Here is a 22,408-nt window from a genome sequence, read left to right as displayed (position 1 = left end):
GCTTTCCTGTGCTGTGCGTGAGTGACGACTGTATAGAATCACACCGGGCCAGCCGGGGCCTAGCTAAGGTCAACACTGGGCACAGCAGGGGGAAATTGGAGCGAGATGTTCAGGCCAAGGTGCAGAGGGGCATCTCCTGTGCGAGGATATTGCAGCAGAGGTTTGGGAATACCCCGCGGGTCCCTCCAGAGGTGCCAGTGTACAAAGTGGGTCTTTCTGCCAACGGGGCTCTTTAAAAAGGGGGATCCTGTCCTGGTTGAGCTGCAGTAGGCCCCAGGAAGGGAGCCCTGTCGTGGGCCCATTCAGATAAACACATTGCAGGTCTCCAGATACTGTATGCAGCATGGTGCTACCACTTAAACCCTGCACAGTATATTTAGTTCATGATGCACCTGGCCCTTACACTGCAGATAAACAAACCAGGATTTTGACTTTTGGGGGGAGAAGTTGTAGCTCTGTTTTTGCTCTTACTGTTCTGGCCTGTATATCATGTGATTGTTTATACAGATGAATTATCATAGAACTATTATTCCAACATATTTGTCTGTCTATGTATTTATGTCTGAAACAGAATTGTTATGGACTATAAAATCCAGTAAATTGGACTGGGTTTCACTGACACTGTAGTTACACATAATCCAGAATTGTGGGGAAAAATAAGAAGAAATAATATTGTTTTCCAAAAAAAACATAAATAAGTGGTTTTGCCATGAGTCAGTAGACCCGCTTCCATGGGTATCTTTAATTAATACGAATGGCAGGAGAGGAGGAAAACACCCTCTGTTTTTCTGTGTAGTGACAGCTTAGATTTGAGCTCAGTACTCCTTAGGTCTTACTCATGCAATCCTTCACTTCAAACTCTGTGGCCAAACCACAGACTTCAAGAGCTGCACAACTCAAGCATACACAGACTACCAGTCATTGCAAACTGCTGGAGTATGCACAACCAAAGCATACAGTAACAAGCAGTCATTATAAACTACAGGAGGTGCAGAAAGCACTATTTCATAATCAAGGAAACCCAAAATTGCTCCCCAGGCTCCTACCGATCTGTGTTGGTAAACACAGTCCTTCCCTTAACATAAACTCTTCACCTGGATTATCCATAGGCCATTATCTCACTGAATTTTTTGTCAAAATCAACTAATTTCTCCTTGCATTTCCTGAGCTGTTCTCTACTGTGTGTTCTGGTAAAAAAAACTACAGTGATTGTATCAAGTCCTGGGTGTGTAAATGCATGGTTGTTCAATGTTGTTTTAGGAGTATGGAATGGAAGAAGGTATTTGATTGGATGTTGATTTCAACAACCTTTCCAATTCCAGACGTTGTAGTAGATCTATGAAGGTTTTGAGCAGCTTCTCCCACCTCCCAAGACTCTTCTTGATGTTTTGACTGCAGTGTCAATGCAAATTGATACAAATGTTTCTGTCACTCAGACAGGCAAAACATGCTGACAGCAGCAAAAATGTATCTGTAGAGGACCGCAGTAGCAGAGAGGTGAGTGACTCCTCATCTCTGGCTGTTTACATGGGAGCCTCAAGTAGAATCTCCAATGTCAAAGCTCTGTGCCAGAATGTTTAGATTAGCAGTAATAGTAGCAGTTACTGGAGTGATGTATTTTTCAATAATATTTAACTTGATGGATCTACTTTGGCAATAAGTGCACCCTTGACTTGATGTATGTGTCCCTTTGGCTCCAGGTAGATACAGACATGACTTTTCCACAGACTTAACCACTCAAATTGGGTTTGTCTTCTTCTGTTGGATAATGTGCTTCTGTATCTAAGCTACAGGACACAGATGGACAATGAGTATGTAAGGTCACTGGTGATCTCTGTGGCACTAAAGGTTGTATCCTTGGCCCAAAAAAGGCCCAAACATAAATGATCACATTTATCTAATCTTTCCTAACGATCCGCTAGCTGTCTGCCCCATAAGCAGGCCGTCAAAAAATCGTGTCTCTCTAGGCAGCCTAGGCTCCGAGATCTGTACACAAAAACAATTGCTACCAACAAGGGTTGGCAACCCACTCAAAGGCAAAATAAAGTGCTTCAACCAATAATCGACGAGATACGCGCTTAGGAGAGTTTTAATTGCACGGGAGGGAGGGGGAAGGAGTAGCGAGCTAGCTCTCTGTTTTGTTTGAACATCAACAGAAGTGACGTATCCCCGCTATTGCTGATACAACCTTTAACCCGTTTACTGCCAACGGTGCATATATGCGCCCACAATGAGTGTGTTCTAGAATGCCAAGGGTGCATATGTGCGCCCAAGGAGCATCATCATTGCCGCGCTAACATGTAGCCAATTAAAACATCGTTACTGTGCTGTTGCTATGTTGATATGATAGTAAACATGTTCTAGACAGATCACGATTGGTTAATATTTCACAAATATGCTAATTACGTCATTCACAAACTTCAAAAAACAAATTAGCATCAGCTAAATATCAAGCTATCTAGCTAGCACACAGAGAGAGTTTGCGATTGCGGTACCATTAATTTACGACCATGGAGGAGAGTTTTAATTTCAACTGGGACAGTGACAGCGATGAGGAGTTTTTCGGATTTGGAGAGGAGGACTTGGAGGGGGTCCTGTGTGGTCCAGGGGAGGACGAGGAGGGAGTCGAAGAAGGAGGAGCGGCCGGCAACTTCACCGAGGCCGGCGACTTCACTGGCTGTGGTGAGGGAGACGCCCCGCGGGAGTGGCTAGATGTGACAGGCAAGACGGTGGCCACTGAGGGGGAGAGGAAGCGATCTGATGGGAGGATCCCTTTTGTACACACCAACCCACGACCTGGTCCGCAGAGAGTTTGGGATTGTAGTGATCCATACCTTTTTTTTAAAGCCTTTTTTAGCGATTGTGTCTATGCTGAGGCGTTAGCTTCCACCGAGCTAGCGAGTCACTCTCATTTACGTGACTATAAACCCACTGATCGCTCTGAGATGGAGGCGTTTTTGGCCATTCAGATCAGCATGGGTCTGACTAGAAAGCCTCAAATCGCTGATTACTGGAGCACCCAAAGTTCACTGGGCTTGACACCAAATTTCGCCCGTGTAATGACACGCAACCGCTTTCAGCTCTTGTCCTCCTGCATCCACTTCAATGACAACTCTCTGAGGTTGGAGAGAGGTCAGCCGGGTTATGATCCACTTTTTAAAATCCGCCCACTTATGGATCTAGTCCTGAAGAGTTTTCAGAGCGAGTACTACCCCCACGAACACCTCTCCATTGATGAATCCATGGTTTCATTTCGTGGAAGGGTGTTTTTTCGTCAGTACGTGCCAAATAAAAGACACCGGTTTGGTCTGAAGAATTTTGTCCTATCAGACGCGACAAGTAATTACACGTACCTGTGGCACGTATACACTGGAGGGGCCTTCAACTACGATCGCTGTCTGGGTATTGGCCATAGTTCAGTTGTTGGCTTGCTAAGGGAAGCCAAGCTTTTGGGGAAGGGACACAGTCTCTATACTGACAGCTACTACACCTCACCCGCTCTTTTCCAAGAGCTCCACCGGCAAAACACCGGCGCGTGTGGAACTGTTCGTGTGAACAGGAAAGGCATGCCCCCTCAACTCCATGGTCTGAAACTGCGGCCTTCAGATCCCCCTGTGTTTTTTGAAAAACGTCCACTTTTAACTGCGTCTTTTCGTGATGCTGGCACAGGCACCGTCCTCTCCACAGTGCACGACAATCTCGTTATCACCAAACGAGTGCGTAGCAAGGGGCCTGATGGCTACAGAACTTTGCGCAAGCCAAAGAGCATGGAGGACTACAACCGCTTCATGGGAGGGGTAGATCGCGGAGACCAGCTATGCTCCTATTACAGCTACCAACACCGTGCAATGAAGTGGTACCATCGGTTGTTCCATCATATCCGAGAGGTCGCACTTGTGAATGCCTACATCTTGCACACAGAAAGTGGCAATACAATGCAGTCGGCTGGATTCCACGAGCTTGTGGTGAAGGGGCTACTGAGACGGAGGCAAATTGAGCTCACTCCTCCTCCCAGGCCAATCAGCACACCGTTAGTGCCCGTGCGTCTCACTGGTCGACACTTTCTCGGACAACACGAGAAATCGCGTCCGGACTGCAAAGTCTGTTCCACGCGGAAGCGCAGTCCAGATGACGCACATAGAGGGAGGAAGCAGACACCTTTCTTCTGCAAGACCTGTCCAGACCACCCTGCACTGTGCCCCACTGACTGCTTTGAGATGTACCATACAAAGCTTGTGTACAAACACTGGTGAGATGTTGTTTGCTTATTATAGTAGGCTATCTAGTATGCGTATCTGCTAGTATCTGGTAAATTACATTAATTTTAATATGCACATGTTGATATGCATTTTCCTTGTTTTATACAATGTAATAATTACTACTATTGATTATATAAAAGTTATTTATGCACGTTAAATTACACTGCTAATAACTATAAATGTAGACATTTGCCAAAATGTTCCATTTTGTTTGAATTTTCTTCTCTATAGTTTTTTTTTCCTTTTTTTTTCAGAATCTTCCATCTCAGGCATCCACCACTACCAGCCTAGGTTGTCTAGGAGCACTTTCAATCAGTTAAATCAGCCTTCTTTCAATCAGTTCAAAGGATCAGTTCTTTGAATCAGTTCAAATGATCAGTTCTTTCAATCAGTTCAAATGATCAGTTCTTTCAATCAGTTCAAATGATTAGTTCTTCCAATCAGTTACTGTTCATTTTTAGAAATCTATACAAAACTTGAACTGATATTTACTGTTTGTTTGTTCAAATCTCTACCAGTGTGGAGGTTTTACTGTTCATTTTTAGAAATCTATACAAAACTTGAACTGATATTGTTTGTTCAAATCTCTACCAGTGCAGAGGTTTTACTGTTCATTTTTAGAAATCTATACAAAACTTGAACTGATATTGTTTATTTGTTCAAATCTCTACCAGTGTAGAGGTTTTACTGTTCATTTTCAGAAATTCATACAAAACTTGAACTGATATTTATTGTTTGTTCAAATCTCTACCAGTGTAGAGGTTTTACTGTTCATTTTTAGAAATCTATACAAAACTTGAACTGGCTATAGTAGCTGGCTAGCAAGTAGCTGGCTAGTAGTACACTAGTTTCCAAAAGATGTTCAGAGTTCTTTTTTGTTCACTTCAACAGTTATTACATGTAGCTGTATACTCAAATGAAACATGGATCTAATCCAATGTGTTTTCAAAGGCAAAATAGGAAATGAATCACAGAGAACATGAGTATTGTGGCCACATATAGGTTGCTCCCCGGGCACAACACTGGTCTCTGCTGTTAGTGTGCTCACACGAACTTAACCTATGTCAGTCCTTTACTGTTTGCAGATGTTAAAAAAACACCCCAGCAGGTGGACATTTTTTTCTTTTATGATCTGCAAATTGTCATGTGCAAAGTATCTTGGTTTGTCACCAATACAATAGTATATATACTCTTTTGATCCCGTGAGGGAAATTTGGTCTCTGCATTTATCCCAATCCGTGAATTAGTGAAACACACTCAGCACACAGTGAACATACAGTGAGGTGAAGCACACACCTTGCTCAAGGGCACTTCAGCCGTTCCTACTGGTCGGGATTCGAATGGGCAACCCTCCGGTTAGTTCAAAGCGCTAACCAGTAGGCCACGGCTGCCCCTCAATTACCAAAAAGAACTTATTATTTATATTTATTGTTCAATTTTACTACAGGGGTGTTTATGTTTAGTCATTCTAAACCTTTCTGGACCTGAATTTAATTGCAAAGGAACAGCATAAATAATGACATGCATGGTACTACATGATTAACATGTCACTGTTTGTTAGACTACCTGATTTATCTGAATTGAAACCGCCTACCGTTTGTCACGTTGTATGTTATAAGTTTGCTACTCAATCATTTTGTAATGATGTAATGAGATGTGTGAATATTTAGAGTATGTAATAATATATTATTAATTGATTAAATTACATATCTTCCTATGAATATTATCTATTGTGTGTGTTTTTGAGGTGATAATTCATTAGTACATATTACAAATTGTATTGTGTAACTGCTGTTTGTAATGACCACAATGACATACACAATGTTTTTTGGAGCCCTAAATAGAGGCAGTGGTGTAACATCCTTTGTTATTTGACTGTAGCTATCAAAAAGTAGTGTAAAACCAGAAAACAGATACTTTATACACAGTTTGACAATATCCAGCAGATTTTTGGGGGATTTAGAATGTTGTTCTGGCAGTGAGGGGGTGCAGTATTCTAGAATTCCGTGGCAGTTAAAGAGTTAAAGCAAACATGATACATCAAGTCAACATTAATTCGTGGCCAGATGTGCAGATGAGTCTGTCTTGGACAGATGTTGGGTGATATGTTTTAACAATTACAATACGGCATGACACATGCAGGAAATGGGAAATTAGTTTGTGTAGCAACTGTTCCTCAAACACGCTCACCCAAAGGCAAGTGGGAAATGTAAATGTGTGGTGTTTCAGAATCAAGTCTAAAAGAACAAATGACCCTGTTATGCTTTCATATGAATGCAACTGTATCCCTCTAATGGTTTTGGATTAGTATCCCTCAGTGCAAAACGTATCCAAATGTCAGGTTTGACTACTCAAGCTGAAACACACACACACTCACACACACACACACACCGAAACAATGGCTGCTATCCCCTTGTCTCCCACAGAAAGAGTTGGATTTCAGATAGCACGGACATGCTGAGTTGCAGAGGCGCTAAGAGCCTGGAATTTTCAATCTCGGGGGACTCAAGATGTGCTCCAGTTTCCGTGGGAGTCGGGGTCCCCCCGGAGATGTGATTTAGTGGAGAAAACTCAGAAATTCCACAACACCCCTACAATTATATTCACAGGCTGACTTGCCATGACACACACATAGCTGTACTCTCAGTGTGTATCATGACATTGCCCATAAATTTACTCACACTAGCTATGGTGTTAGTTTGGCTGTGAATTATGTACCAAGTTCAGATTTCAGACATTGACACTATGACCTGGTAGCAGTATACTGGAAAGCAGGCATGCTTCCCGGCATGTTTTATGGACGTGTTGGTGGTACAGAAAAGGTCCAGCCCAGGTGGACATATGTGGGGTGTCATATGTGCCGCTCACACAAGTTACAAGAAGCAGACCATAATACTATCATTTAAACTACAAGCTACTTTGACATGCATAGCTTTGACGCAGGCACGTTTTGTACTACAAGCTGCTCTGACGTAACCTCACTCACGCCAGATGAATTTCATTCCGCCTAGCTCCACTCATCCATCTGGGATCGCTCCATTGGAGAGTTGTTTCAGAAGGCTGGGCCTTATCAAAAATCCTTGCATATGATTGGATAAACCACTTGTCTGTCATCTTTATCTACGTGCTACTTCAACCACTCACATCGAAGCCAACCCGTGACGCTGATGAGAGCGACGCAGGGAAAACCAAAACAGAACAGTAGCATATTAGAACGACCGGTAACACTTTACTTGACAGTATCGACATAAGAGTGACATAAGGGAGTGACAAGAGTGACACTGTCATGAACATATGACACTGTCATGACACATGAACCCTAGCCCTAACTCTAATCCTAATCCTAACTTGTTATGACAAAAACAGAATCGTTATGTCATAAATGTTTATGACTTGTATACATACATATTTTTTTATCCTTTATTGACAGTTATTGATCTCAAAGGAAATGTGTGTGAGAGATGGGGAGAGGGCTCCGAGAAATGACCTCATACTAGATATCAACCTGGATCCCCATGGGCACTAGACCGAATGTGGTAATGGATGCTTCACCCCCATCGCAATGCTTTTTCACTGCACAGCCTTTACTTCACATCCTTTACGCATCCGCAGATGACCTCAGTCATCCTGGCAAAGCTGTACTCCTGACACTTTATTCTTTACTGAAATAAACCCCACTGGTTACTCATAGTTGACCGTATATGGTGACCTACAGCATCTTTACATGATCCTCCTGCCCTTCTTCTCAACTAAAAAAGAGAAACAAATGCTGCTCCCTGTATAATCCCTGTTGAGCTCTCTATCGTTTATCTGCGCTGTTGGGTTCTGCAGTTCCTCAGCTTTTCTCGGCGGTATCTCCCCCATCGCCATCGGTAACGGTCCAAGAGTAAACAGGAAGAAACAGCGCGCCTCCACTTTCCGTCCCAAGCGACTCACCCCCAAAAGCGATAAGCCTCTCTTTATTACCGGTTGTGACTTCAAATTCTTCAATTAGGGCCAGTGTGTTTGTCTTAGTGTTTGAAAAGGAGCCGTTTTGGGACAGGGCCTAACTGTGTTCCCTTGCAGAGAGGAAGTGCTATAAAAGCCTTTCATCTTTTTTTTTCTCCCTGGAGATAGCAGAGCATGAACAGAAGAACCGTTATGTTTTCTCCCACTTCTATTTTTCTTCCCTTCTTCCTTTCTTTTTTCCTGCTGTTATTTTTTAAATAAATTGAGTGAAAATGGCAGTGGAAGCTTGGCTATAGTATACTCTACAAGTGTTAACGCAGTGCTTTTCCACTCATGTCCCCCACTCTCTTACTCTCTCTTTCTCTCTATCTCCCCTTCTCCCTCTCTCTCTCCCTCCCGCCCTTTCTCACTCTCTTCCTCCCTCCTTTTCTCTCCTTCTACTGTCTCCTGGAGCCCAGCGCTAGATAGGAAGACCACCTGTGAGGTCTCGCAGGCATCCTCCAGTCCAACCCACAGGTCGTTTCATGGTTTATGCAACAGTGTCCACACTGCCCTCAAACATCCATCCAGAACTCTTCACCTGAAAGAGACACTCGGACAAACAGTCTCACTGGACAGTCTAATCTACCACAATCAATGAATATGAGAATATGATTTCTGTTTGTGTCTGAAGTTTGGCTGATTGTGCTCACACCGCCAAAAAAACTATTTCGTTATTTCAAAATATTGAGGGGAAGTTCCAAGTTCCAAGTTCCAATGGATATAGACATGGCAGGCAAAGAAAAAGGAAACAAAAGCTTTTGCGTAGGGTAATTCTAAGGGTAATTTATTATTAAGAAGCAAATCCATTTAAGTCTGTGAGATCTTCTAGTGTAATCCAAGCCAGCTGAGATCTCTCTTGTGCCCTCCATGTATTTCATTGTAGTGTGGATGAGAGTAAATCGAAAACAATGGACAACTGTCTAGACACAGCAACCAGGCATCGCTGCCCAGAGTCTCCATGTTGACGTCCCTGTGGCTGTATCTATTACATTGGCCTTCCAAATTTAAAACGGGCTAATTGGTTTGCCAGCCTATAATTTACTATTGTTACCAGGCACATCAAAGAGGTGGCTTTCTCACATACACATGTGCACACACACACACACACACACACACACACACACACAAACACAAAGGCATACAGACATGTGTGCAACAGATTTTTATTGTAAGCACTTTTAGTGCCCAAAGGCTTGTCAAAGCCCCATCGCCACCTCTACCACCAGCATCGGAACACTGGAGTGTCAGATCCTTTCAGTCCGGTTTACATTTACTACATGTGTGTTTATCCGTGTGTGCATGTGTGTGTGTATGTGCGCGTATGTGTGCGTATGTGTGTAAGTCCTTCATTATTAGTAAAGTCTGCCTTTGATACATTTGGGCCCTGGTGTGCACATGTGAGTGTGTATTTGTGTATTTATGTGTGTGTGTGTGTGTGTGTGTGTGTGTGTTATGTATGCATACCTGTATTTGTCCACTATCGCCCTGCTGAGCTCTCAAACAAATCGTGTGCGTCTGTGTGTGTGCGTTAAACAGAGATTTTGTGGAGAATGTGTGTTTAGTATAGCCCTAGGGGTGGAGTGGGGGTTTCTATTTGTTCACAGTGGCAGACTCTTACCCTTTCACTGACTCTCCCTTAGGTCGCTTAGGTCACAGGACCAATTTGTTAACTAGTAGTCATTCCCCTTCTGACACCCTCTCAGTCAACCTATCTGTCCCAACAGGGATCTCCCCACTTTCATTCACATTGACAAAACAATATTAAGTTATTACAAGGAGCCTTCATTGTTAGGTTATGAAAACATGCAATGAGTTGTTGCTAGCGTGACATTTGTCATTACAAGTGCAGTATGAGCATGGTAGCCACCTAGCTATATGAATGGAATAGGCTATGCTTCAATCGGCTTAGCAAATGCTAGTTAGTCTGACATGAATATTTGCAAGCCTCCAAGCACAGACGCCACACTTGAAATCCTACCTGTTGCCTTTCACCATCCACTTATTTAACTGTTGTCGCATCCCTTGACATGCCATCTCCTTTTCCCTCTTTCTTTTTATTTTAGCCTCTGACAGCTTTTTTTGCTGTATCCCTTTTTTTCCATAGACGGCAACTCACTACTCGTAGGCCTACCTGCTCGCTCAGCGCTCACAGCGCCCCCATCTCTTCTATGTCAAAATTCTATGATGGAATCTAATGAGAGGGCTTGTGAGAGTCCTCTAAAATGTTATTTAACATTGAGAAAATGTTGAAATGACTTAGAAACTCACAACAGTAGCTACATATAGAAAATACCAAATATATATATTATTTTTTTTTTTTTAGCATCGCTTTGGCACCCCCATGGTGCTGCGCCCCTATGCACCGCATATAGCGCATACTCTACCCACTTTTTGCGCCACTGGGGATATCACTATTACATACCTATAATCAGTGTCTTACTTTGTTTGTAAAGGCAGACTTTCAGTGTAGTAAAGGTATTGTAACTTCATTGAAGGTGTTTGCTTAATCATGGGGCTACAATGTTGCCTCAGAAGAACAGATACAAATTTGGCTGCTTTGCGTTCCTTGTCCAGACATGTGTGTGGTGTGTGCCATGTGTGAATGTCTGATCACACTTGTTTGTGTTTATGCATGTATTCATGACAAACAAACCCTATTGATATCTCTCTCTTTCTCTCTCTCTCCATTTCTTTTTAAAAGCAGCTTAATTGTCTCTGGCAACAACAGTAAGCAATGACAGCACCACCCTGGCACTCTGCAGGGCGGAGGGCCAGGTGCTGGTGGAGTGTGGGGTTTATGATATCTGTGATGTAAGCCTGGCCTGTGCCTGTGCCTGGGTGGTACAGAGGGCTGCGGTGTGTCCTGGAAGTGAATGAGGGGGAAGGGACCCCGGGGCTCCTGACCAGCTCAGTGCTGGCTTTTCTGTGACACTCACCAGCTGGGCCCACACAACACAACAGAGAACACACACACACACACACACACACACACACACACAAAGAAGACAAATTGGAAACAAGACAAATTGGGGAAAAGAAGTGGAATTTTCTTTGGCACAAAACACATGTCATTGTCATTTTCACAATGATGTTTCATTTTGAAATTACACCACTTCAACACTACATATTAACACATGGTTACTCTGGACAAAAACTGGGCCCCACTAGGATATTTTATATCTTTCAATTGTCATTTCAAAGAAAGCATATAATTACCATAATTTTAACAGAAATTGCAGGTATTTGATATACAGGAGGGCAATACGGCAGAGTAAATACTTAATATATTCATCAAAGTAAGTAACAGCCTACCAACAAAATTTCAGATAAAATTTAAACATTATAATTTCCTAATTGTAAAACATAGTCACTTAAGTTTTCCTTCAAACTGATTTTTTTGTCCAGTCCGATTTTCTACGAATATGTTAACCTTTTTCACCAGTCTTATTTAATTTATGTTAACATAAAGAACAGTAATAAACACTACAGATATTCTATTAAAACGAATCATATATGGACTGAAATTTTCCTCTCCAACACAAATATAACATTGGAAGTTATTGGAAATGTCTCATGGAAACATTTTTATTATCCTTTATATAAACAACAACAACAACAACAAACACATAATGATATTTCGAGGGTTAATTTTTAGGCCTCGTAAAACAAAGTGCTCACTCTGATTGTGAAACTATCCTAGGTGAAAGTATGTGCAAATTTAAACAAACCACAGCCATGATGATCAGCCTGTTTGTCAAAATGGTGGGTTTTAGGTGCACAAACCTTGTTCCTACTTACTAAAAGGAGCTTCTGATACCCCGTTTTCCCTAGCTGTGACTCATCATACCTTGATCTGGCCCTGCAGTAAGTGCTGTTCCAAGATGTGACTCTGTAACGTCCTTAAGCCCCTCTCCTTACGCAGGGCAGCGGCTCTGAGCATTTCTGCGGGGGTTGGATCAAGCAGTGAAGCACCAGGTGCAGCATGGGCAACGGAGTCATTATTTCTGAATGACCCCTACCAGCGAACATTATCCCAGTGTGGGCCAAGAGAGACCATGTTGGACAACTCCACAGTGCAGTAAAAGTGCTGGACCGCTCCATCAGTCATATGACTATGAGCTAAGCCTCCCTTCCCAAAACCAGGGAAATGACTGCAACAATTTAGCTGGTTCAGGAAAACCCCATGGTGGCCACAGGCACGGTGACAGCCGTGGCTCTGTAACGGGGACTGAACATGTCATGGGGGTGGAGGGGTATTGGGTTTCGAGCAGGGTCTAGTTTTGTAGCTTTGAGCTCAGCTGACTGAGATTATAAATCTCTCCCCTGTTGATGCCGTGGAGACAGCAGCAGAAAACAACAGCATGTCACTGAATGAAGCATAGAACTGGAGGGGGAAAGAGGGGAGAAAATAAACCCTGGGCATGTAAGCTGGGAACAATGAGCTAGTTCTGTCGGAGAGTCCATCAATGGCCAGCGCGCTGCTGTTTTTGGACCGGGGGTGCAGTGTCGTGCTGCTAGACTGGACCAGAGTCTCGGTGCTTCCCTGTTCCTGAAAGCTAATGGATTACTGCAGCTTTCTCTTATTAAACATTTGTGTGTGTCTGTATATGTGAACCAGTTGTGAACAGTAATGTGTTTCTTTTTAATAAACTGCCTGTACACTTACAAAGTTCTCAATGCTTCGGTTTACATGTAGAGACCCTCATGCTACTGTGTAAGTGTGGTGCTATTTTGGGCCTTGTGAGTGGTATAGAAATAGCAATTTCTTTTTACTGTACGTGTGCCCCAAAGGCTAGCGTTAAACGCTAATTAGCGGTTTGCAATAAAACTGGTCACATTCGACTAGCATGAAAACAAATCCCAGCGAACGGTCGAACTCGGTACACATGTGTTATTAACCCCTAGGTTCATTTTGCGCCGTAATTGTCCTTTAACTCGAGTCGCAATTCAAAGACCGCTGTTCGCCAGCAGCAGCACCCATCTTATTTGTTTTCAAGTAGCAGGAAATTCACGCTGAACCGTAGACGACTCTATGCACGATATGATTGGTCTGATAGAAGTTTAATTTTTCCAGCTTGCAAGCCAACGGAGAGTTGTTAGACTACCCTGGCTGCAAATTATATTTGCTGCCGCTAGGGTGCGTCTAGATTTCTAGGCTAACAAATCCAATGAAATGCTAACAAAACCAGCAAATTGTAAATGACCGCAGGCTCTCTCTCCGTTAAACACATGCAGTGGTAAAGATTCTCTTGGCTGTCTCGGCCCAGCTTGAGGCCTGTGTTTCAGAACTGTACAGTGTTCCTCTCCTCCACCACCCCTTCTCTCCCCTCCCCTAGATCCATCACACGACCCATTCATCGTGGAGCAGCCTGGGGACCCGTGCAAGGGGTGGCTGCTGTGTAGAAAAGGAGACACATCCCACCCACAGGTGCTGGAGCCAGTGAAGTTGAGACTGGAGCAAAGAGAGTGCACACACTGTTGTTTCCTTAAAGGTGTAGGTTTTTGAACATTCTAAGTTCCGCAACAATTGAAGGTTCTAAAATTCTATGTTGAATTCAATGAACCCAGATATTCTTTAGAATGTTCATTTCTCAACATTCCCGTCACACCGGTGTGACGGTACTCCTTTAAGGGTTAAAGACAGATGTGAGTAGATGGTGTTAATCTATTTGAAGGCCAAATATCAGAAACACTGTGTTTCCAAATGATTGATATTGTTTTTATCATTACGATTATGTTCCATGTGCTTTACAACTGTATTTTAAAACTATTATTTATAATAGCAATTGTAATAGTTTACTCTAGTACTCTAAGTCGCCTTAGACAAAAACGTCCATAAGGACTATAAACATAAAATAATTCTTAAGCCCCAGCATCAGTCTGCATAGTCTCTTTGTTGTGATCTAGCTATTGTGTTGATCTACCTCATCTCATCTCAGCTGGTTTCCTGGTGTGGGTCACTGTGTGAGTCACTGTCTCGCACTGTTATAGCGCTAAAAGCATTCCTGAGCAACAGCTCGAGAAAACAACACCTACAGGGCCCACACACACTCTGCTCTAAATGGAGCTTTACATTTATGGTACTTTTCATATTTTTATGTTAAACCACTGGTGTAATTTGTCACGAGTGTTGTCATCAAAGCACAGCATTGTAATAGTAAATGCAAATATGCATTATCCATTTATCATTTATCATACGTTTTAGGTTATGGTGGTTTTGACATAATGAGATAAATTCTGTATTCGGTGTGTAAAATGAATAGATGAATAATGTCTTCTGGCTTTGTCCAAATACAGATGGTGGATCCACTTTAATGTTACTGTAGGGGATGAGGTCAGTATGAATCAGAATGACCTGGCTGGGTCAGACAGTCTGCTCTCTTGGCAACTGTGTTTAGCTAGAATTTATCTTAGTTACAGTACGTACGTGCATATGCTTACATGTGTTTAAATATATGTGTGAGTTTGTTACATGTGTGTGTGTCTGCCTGCCTGTGCTCATCTCACGAAAGCTCCTTCTCCAAGTGTATGATATGAGCTCTGAGTGAGGGCTTGAGAGTGCTGCCGTAACTTGAAGTGGTTGCCACACTCCCAGTGCTGTTATTAAGGGCTTTGAGGAGATCCTAGGTGCTAATGTAGGCCATGTGTTTGTGGGTTTGTGTGTGTGTGCGTGTGTGTGTGTGTATGTGTGTGTGTTTGGTGGGGGGTGAGTGGAAGGTGATTGGCTGTGCTTGTATGTTTGAACTTATCTGTGTGTGTGGGTGTGTGTGCTAGAAACCAGTCTATGTGTGGGCCTATATGTGTGACCAGTCAAGAAGTTGACATACCCCCAGTGGAACAGATAAGGATAACAGAGCGCTCGAACTCTCTCTCAAACACACACACACACACACACACACACACACACACACACTAACTCACAGAGAGAGAGAGAGAGAGAAAGAGAGAGAGGGAGAGAGAGACTCCCCAAGGAAAGTGTGATTTACTGTGTGTGTAAAGCCTGCAGCCTGACAGGGTCATCATCAGCGTGTTGTAACGGACTAACTCTGGACAGAGACTTTGGGACTCCACATTCTTTATCTCTTTAAGTGTGTGTGTGTGTTTTGGGAGGGGGGCGGTGGATGTACAGTGTGTGAGTGAGAGTGTGTATGTGGTTCTGACAGGAGCCTCTGGGATTTTACATTCCAGCAATGGACTATTGGACATGTAGTGAAGAAGAGTGTGCTCCATGTTCCATCTCTTGAGCTGTACTTGAGAAAGTGAGAGTTTGAATGAGCAAGCATCCTTCTCAAATATAAATAGAATTGTGTACGTGTGCATGTTTGTATATGTGGGCATTTGCACATCTGTGAAGGCTGTACAGTATGTCTATTTGTTTGCATTAGAGGTTGTGTGTGTGTGTGTGTCATTGAGTGGACATGCATATGTAATAGGGCAGTGCCAGGGAAGTGTCACCAATGTGGTCAGCTGGAAAAAACACAGCATCATTTCTTTCTTGTCGCCTTGGCAACCCAGGCCCACCCATTCTGAAGGTCCAGACCTTCCCTCATGAAGAAACTCCTTCACTCTCGGTTCTGTGGCATCTATGACTTCTGTTATTCCACTCAACTTATCCTGCTTTCCCAGTGAAAACCTCAAACCTTCAAACCGAATCATCATTAAAACCACATCACACTCCTTGTTTTCAGTTTTGAAATGCACACCATGCCCCGAGTCACCCCTTCATTGGCCTGGTATTAAAAAGGACAGTCTCTTCCCCTATTAAAGTCATGTAACTGTTGCATGTGAAAGGATCCTTTGATAAGCACACTACTGGACAAACAGTGTCAGTCACATAGGAACATGAGAGTAACTTTTCCCCCTCTGAACATGCCACCAAGTCAACTGTGACCGGCCTCTCAATGCCTTATTGTATCATGCGTCCATTCCCTCTGACCCATACAAGACCAAGAATGACCACACAAAGCACATACAAACTGTACACATTTTAACCATCTGAAAAATGCAAACTCAAAGTGATGTTTCCAGTTAGCATGTAATGGCTAATGCTAGCAATAGCATTTAAAGGAGCTGTATGGGCGTCAGCGACGAAGTGGGTAGAGGAGGGTGTGTGGTGGGATGTTTGGCAGTAGTTCTCTCAAAGGCCTTATATGGGATCACAAACAGAATCCATTAGAGCTGTCATGTCATTTCACTAGACCCGTTTAGTCATTCTCCAACTTGCAGGGTGGTCTGACTGTCATGGAACTTTGTACATTGAAAATGACACAAAGGGCCCTGATGGCGAGTAAAGTGCAAAGACTGTCAACAAGCAAAGTTTTCGCACCTGAACTAGAGCTGTCATGTGGCATGTGGAAGCATTGAGCTGACTCATCCATGTTTGCTCTTTAGGTCTTGCCCATGGTGTTAAATTAGCAAATTGATGTTACTTAGTTATTAAATTAGCATTAGTTAGATTTTTTTAAAAGGCTTTGCACTTCATCTTTCAAATTAGGGCCCTGAAGGTATTGGTGTATCAAATGGTAAATACCAGAGGTGTAAAGTCTGGCTTCAGAAAGTAATGGTCCTGCCACATACTCCAACTATTCATTAAACCAGCTGATTGTAATTGGCACAACTCCTCAGCCAGGGAGATGAGTTAATTAGTAAAAACACCCATGCTAAGTGCACAGAACTAATACATGGTAGGACTTTTACTTTGTGAAGCTGGATTTTCACCTTTGGTAAATGCCAGTCCTTACATTGTGTTTCATTTTGTCCAGCTGCCTAAAAAGGCTACTAGTGAGGAGACAGGAAGGCATTTATATGTACTGTGCCTGAGAATATGTCTGACCTAGCCAATTGTCCAGACAGGATATGAGCAACAGTCAAACCAAAAACAAGCCCTGGGTGGCATGCACTGAAGAAACAACCCTTGACTGAGTGGAAAAGTCACGATGCCTCCATCCAACTAGGGAAGAAAGTGCCTCCTCTGTGTTATTTATACCCTTGCTTTGCCATCTCTGTGTACGACCCAACTGGTTAGTTTTGGCAACAGCCCTTCCAATTGGTATGACTACAGCATTCTTTTGCCTATTTTCTGAGCCTGAGAACCTTCACTTGATCTGACTAAACAGCATTCCACTGATTGAGATCAGGCGTCACCAAACATCTTAAAATTCAGACAACTCAAACTTCAAAGCTTGGTATTGTGTTTCAATCATGTTTCACATCTGGAAAATACTGACAATTATTTATTTTCGTAAAAGATGGAATGTGTAAAAGTCAGATGAAAGTGTAAAAGTATTGATAAATCCAAATCTTGACCAGTCCACAACAGATGTTTGATTTATATGCCTTTGAAGGTCGCTGGATTCATCACTGAGGTTGACCATAGAAATGTGGCATTGTTATTTATATGCTGTGCAAGCCAACAGAGCCTAACCTATGCACCCCAATGCTGTATTTTAGATCATGGGCTTGGTTTTAACCTGCCATATAGCCTACATCAAGCAGACGTCTCTCAAGATTGTGTTGCAACCTAGAAGTATTATTTTAAAATGTAATAATTTCCTAGAAAAGGGATATGCTTAGAATTCTGTAAGGGAAATCACTGTAATTTCATTGTAATTTCATTTGATAAATATTCTGGATATTATTCTGATTTATGTTACTGAAAGGTAAAAGTTCAGTTACGATGATGTCATCAGCCAGCGCAGTAGCCTAGTAGACAGCTGAGCCAAGTGAAGTGAACGTAGTTGATATTAGAAAATTTTGTGTTGCTTCATGTAAAAAGATAATTCCAACAGAACTGGCAAAATAAAGTTGCAAAAGAGAAGATGGAGTCTGTTTTAAGAGTGCAACAATCACAGTCATCTTTAACCGCCCTCTCTGACAGAGATTGGGTCAGTTGGACTGAGCTGAGCTTTTTACAGCTTCAGAAGAATGAATATCAAGATGGCGTTGAGGAGAAATAGAGAGTAGGAGGACAGGTGCTCTGTCTGTGTGTGTGTGTGTGTGTGAGAGAGAGAGTGTGCGAGCGTGTATAAATCAGCGACTTGTCTTTTGTCACTTGCCTCCCCTCACAGTCCAGGAGAAGGTGATCTGTTTTTCCAGACTCCACGGGGACAGCATAGACACATTTGAATTGCATCTCCCCCATGCTCCATTTTAACATGTGCCACCTCTTACATAGTATTAGATTTCAGACTCTGCTTTGATGACCGGGAGGTGTTAGGAGAACAACAAGTGAAGCCTGAGCATGCTGTGGGTGATTGTGTACTTTAGCCTTTTAGGAGTGGGTTTTACCTTATGGAGATCCAAAGGGAGGAAAGGAATGAGAAGAGCGAGAGAGAGAGAGATGGGGGGAGATAGAGTGAGAGAGCAAAAAGAGAAAGAGGAGTTAGAAGGGTGAGTAATGCAAATGAAGGGAAGAGCGAGGAATGTCAGGGCAGATAAAAGAGAAGGAGAGGGGGAGAGAGAGATGGAGAAGGATTGTTGGAAAAGGGTAAGAAGACAGAGGAAGTGACAGATATATAGACATCAGCAGAGAGAAACAGAGGGAGAACAGAGCCTGGCTGAGGGAAAGAGAGGAGAAAGGGATGCAGAGAGAGAGAAGAAAAGAGAAACATAAACTCAGTGCCTGGCCACATCAGCTGCAGTGTTTCTGTTTCTGCCTCCATGGGGAAACCACTGCTGCCAAAAAGCACAGAGCAGGTCTGAGTCTCACAGCCAAAGCCTGCACCGTTACAGGCCTCAGCTGATGTCAACGTATGTGCGTGTGTGTGTGTGTGTGTGTGTGTGTGTGTGTGCGTGCGCCTGTGCATGTTGGTCTGTGTGTGTGTGTGTACTAATAGAGAGGGAATGTATGACTATGCCTTTAAGTTTTGGGTGGGTGGGTGTGGGTATGTGTATGTGTGTTGTTCATGGAGACACTGAACACTTGCATTAGCACTCTCATCAAAGGGCCGTGATATCATATGAGCCCTCCAAAGACAGCTCCTGTGTTCCTGCCAAGCTTAGAGTCATGTTCTGAGGATCAGGACCAGATGCAGTGGCATGACCTGTCAGTGACATACTTTTCTCTGACTTGTCATATTGTACCATGAGCTCAGCCGACCTTAGCTGACCTGTGTTAGGTTCTCCCTCTTCCATCATCCTCCTGGCCTCTCGTTTTCTCTCCCTCTTTTTCGCTCTCTCTCTCTCTCTCTCTCTCTCTCTCTCTCTCTCTCTCTCTCTCTCTCTCTCTCTCTCTCTTTCTGGCTAGCACAGGGCTAGCCACGCTATGTCAATATCTTCCCTGAAGCCTTTCAAACTCCCTCTGCCATTCTTGATCACTTCTCAGTCACTCTGAGGCCTTGATTGTATTTGCCTGTGAATGTGCACTCAAATAGCAGTGAACACCATGGAAGTGTAGTTCTTGTCATACTACTTTCAAGTTACACAGTTTAAGCATGCAGACTTGGTGCCCTTGGGACGTTGAAGGGAGGTGCCCACATATGCTCTATATGTCAGTGGTGCAGTGTCAGTGCAGCAGGGAGGTGCCCACATATGCTCTATATGTCAGTGGTATAGTGTCATGGCTGGTCTATGCCACATACGTCTAAACCAGGCTTTCAGCTCCTTTATGATTTTCACTTCACTCATTATGCATTGACTCCGCCATCGTCGTCCACCCATAGACCCTCCCGTGTTGGCATCAGTCAACCGTCTTCGGTATCTTTCTCTTCCTCACCTTCCTCCTCCTCCTCCATCTTCGGCCACACTCATTGTGAGCTGGCAGGCAAGAAGCCATCCGGATCCTTTTCCGCTACGTCAGCAGCGCAGCCTGGTCCGAGCCCGGCCAAGCATTGCATAAATCTGGAGCAGACACAGGGCGGTGCCGGTCCACAGGGCTCAGTCCGGCTCGGAGGCTCCATGAGAGAGAGAGAGACTTTTGAGCACGAGCAGTGAGGGTGACACAGACCTGCACAGCTCTCCAGGTCCGCTTAATTAACATTGCAATTAGATCTTCTTAAATGTGAACCCTAGGATGTCCCTGTGGGTTCAAGAGAATTATTTCTGCATTTTATTATGCACACCATATATTATTCATTGTTTTAAGCCATCTATTATGTGCTTTGTTAGCCGATTAGATTACACCTCTTTAGCGGGAAAAGTAAGGAAATGATAATCCATCTCATCCATATTTCTGACAGTTTTGGCAACAGCAGTGGTCTGTTTCAAACAGCTTCATTAGGGTTCCAGCTGGTCTGGTCATCCATCATAGGGTTTGCAGTGTGGGATACCATGGTAGGAGGATCCCACTGTTATGACCAGTTCTAGGATCTTGTGAATGTAATGAATAAAAAAGTCTTCCTATGTTGTGTTATTTTGTGAAACGGCCATACATCACATCATTTCCTGTGGGCACCCTTTTTATTGGGATAAAAATATGACACACAGTGGTTACCAATGATACCGTGGTCTTATAAATGTAATGAGCCTTTTTCTCCCTTAAACCATAAAGTTAAAACTATGACAGTATTCCATGGTTGCTGTGTTCTATTAACTACACACATTTAGCCTAGCAAAAACATTTAAAACTGAATTAGTTGAACTGCATTGCTTTCTCAAAACCTTCAAATGTATTCATAATGTAGGTGCTGCAAGTTATAGATTTTTTGTTCCTTTTAGAAGGAATCAATCCATTCCTGTTAATGACCAGTATAATAATGCCAATTCAGTCTCTGCTAGGCTGGAAGGTTTTTCACTTTGTTAACCAGCCAAACTGTGTTGAAAGTAGTGTCTCAGATGAAAGCCTGGGACAGTCTTTGACTTCTTGAAATATATGCACGTGGCAGCTCTCAGCTTGCAGAGACATCTTAGCTTAGTTCCAAATTCACAAATAATTGTCACTCGGCTATTCTATTCCCAAAAATTGTCACACAGACTCCGACCGCATTAAAATAGGAGACTCTTGACTTTGTTAATACAGGCAGGCTACGTTGAAATTCCACTGAAAGACAAAGTTTTTCAAGAGACTGGATTTTCAAGACAACTTTCAGGTTACAGACCTGAAATGGAAGGAAAAAAAAGACGATTCTCTACAACAAGTTCAAGCTATGAGTGAATCATCTCCCATCTGCACCTGATGTGTGTTCCCGTGGGCACAGGGGACACAGTGGATCAATCATCCAGTCCTAAGGGGGCACTTTGGCAGAGGAGATCTATGCATTTTCAAATTATCGATCCTCATCGTGGATCCGTCAACAAAGTCTGTTTGAAATCAACCCCACCCTTTCTCTGATAAATCCCAGACAAATCCAGTTTCTTCCAAGTATTGCAAGCTTTCACAATTGCACCATGCATTCAGGCAGTTAAAATCTAGTCCTAAGTGTAATTCTGTGTGTGCAAGTGTATACATAGGTCTTTATCTCCCTCTCTCTTTCTCTCACACACACACACACACACACACACAGTATACAAATAGGTGCAACATAAGCATTATGGAATAGCAGAGGCCCATCAGTCAGAGATCTTAGGAAAAGTAGGCTTCAAGTGAGATGTACATTTGCAGTTGACTTTGTTTGCCAGGTGAACTAATATTTCACATGATTATTACTATGTCACAGTAAAAACTATCCCTGTGTTGTTGGATTGGATCCCAAATTGCCTCCATCACCAACTGCCAACTACCACAACCCTTTTCTGCCTGCAGTGATAAGACTTGCCAGACAGTTATAAGGCAAATTTGTTCACAGAAAAACATCATTTTCTTGTTATTTTTTTCATTTGCTGGGTCGACACACCCTGGGTTCATGGCTAAAGCATTTCCTAAGCAGATGCATCAGTTTGGCCTTGAGAATGGAGTTGTCTCATGGACTTGTTGCTGCGTCTAATTGCTTCATCCTGTGACTGCTTGAGTGGACACAGCCTGAATGAAGTCGGCCGTGGAGAGTGTCGAAAGTCTCCCATTTTGTCTCTCCCTTGCATACACTTTGCATGTAAGTTTGTACATGTGAAGGCCAGATGGAAATAGTGTATCTCTGCTGTGGGCCAGACTGACTCATGTTACAGATCATGCTCTTATCCCTGCATAAATGCACCTGATTGTTCAAATAAGCTGTGGCAATTCCAAAATAAACTGGTTAATCAATGCATTGCTCCCTGTCAAAGGAAACATGAACTCACTGTAATCA

This window comes from Alosa sapidissima, chromosome 17 (genome assembly GCF_018492685.1).
Source record: "Alosa sapidissima isolate fAloSap1 chromosome 17, fAloSap1.pri, whole genome shotgun sequence".
Taxonomy (NCBI): Eukaryota; Metazoa; Chordata; class Actinopteri; order Clupeiformes; family Clupeidae; genus Alosa; species Alosa sapidissima.
Note: the sequence above shows the minus strand (reverse complement) of the source record.